Source organism: Heterodontus francisci, chromosome 35 (genome assembly GCF_036365525.1).
Source record: "Heterodontus francisci isolate sHetFra1 chromosome 35, sHetFra1.hap1, whole genome shotgun sequence".
Taxonomy (NCBI): domain Eukaryota; kingdom Metazoa; phylum Chordata; class Chondrichthyes; order Heterodontiformes; family Heterodontidae; genus Heterodontus; species Heterodontus francisci.
Genome location: NC_090405.1, coordinates 23,687,536 through 23,688,613, shown reverse-complemented (window position 1 = coordinate 23,688,613; position 1,078 = coordinate 23,687,536). Strand labels below are relative to the sequence as shown.

Genomic DNA, 1,078 nt, shown 5'->3' with positions numbered 1-1,078 from the left:
CCCTCCCACTTGCGTCATGTCCCAGTCTCGGTTAAAAGCAACACATAATGACACAAACACTCTCCTTCAGTGAGATTAATATCAAGCTGTTTTCCAGGTTGAATGTAACTGTGAACAAATTTATGTCAAAGAAGTTAACTTTGATGTATCAGCACTGAAATTCTGTCCAAGGAGGAACAGCCATTCCAAACTCATATCCTTCACAAAGGCTGTTTTTTTATGTGATTGAAATTCATCATGTATTTTGAATTAAAGTTCACAAGACACAGATGTTAATGTTGATAATGAAACTTTTCAAACATGTTGTTACTGTGAAATAAGGCTCTGCTGGGAGTTGAACCCAAGATCTCCTGTTTACTAGACAGGTGCTTTAACCAACTAAGCTACAGAGCCAGATCATAAATGGGTATACAATTGAAATCAGAGGAAGGCCTTGTAGATGGTGGGCAGGCTTTGGCAAGTCAAGAGCTGAGTTCGTCACGGCAGAGTTCCCAGCCTCTGACTCGCTCTTGTAGTTGTAGCTGTGGTTGTAATTGTAATAGGCAACCGTCCGTCTCGGAAGACGATGGGCTACACTCGGTGTGTACGTCACTTCTGTGTGAAACATCGTTTGTTGTGCTGTAGAGGATGACTCTCGTGAGTGACGATCTCTTCCGCAGCTGGTACAGATGAATATCATTGGCCCGAGGTCGACTGATAATTTTTCCTTCCTCTGAGCTCTCTTTCCCACCATCTGGTCATTTCTTTTGTCCTCTGCTTTTCCCATGGTCTTCCTGAATGCCTTTCTCCAGGAATTCCAGTCAGCAGGAAGGACTTCCCATGCATCGACTCCAATCCCATTCTGCTTGAGATCTCGCTTTGCAGATGTCCTTGTATCACAGACGTGGGTGACCTGTTGGTCTCGTGCTGATAGCAAGCTCGCCAAAGAGCATGTCTTTGGCAAAGCGACCGTCATCCATTCAGCACACATGACCCAGTCAACAGAGTCACTGCTGACTCAAGAGGGCAAACATGCTGCAGATCCCTGCACGCTGGTGTACTTCTGCATTCGGCACTCTGTCCTGCCAGGAGATGCCCA

At 45.6% G+C, this 1,078-nt stretch overlaps 1 non-coding gene across 1 annotated transcript; it reads right to left on the bottom strand.

The window, feature by feature from the left end:
• Positions 1-319: 319 nt before the first annotated feature.
• On the bottom strand, positions 320-393 carry trnat-agu (transfer RNA threonine (anticodon AGU)). Its single transcript has one exon. It is a non-coding gene; the product is annotated as a tRNA-Thr (tRNA).
• Between the last annotated feature and the right edge of the window lie 685 nt (positions 394-1,078).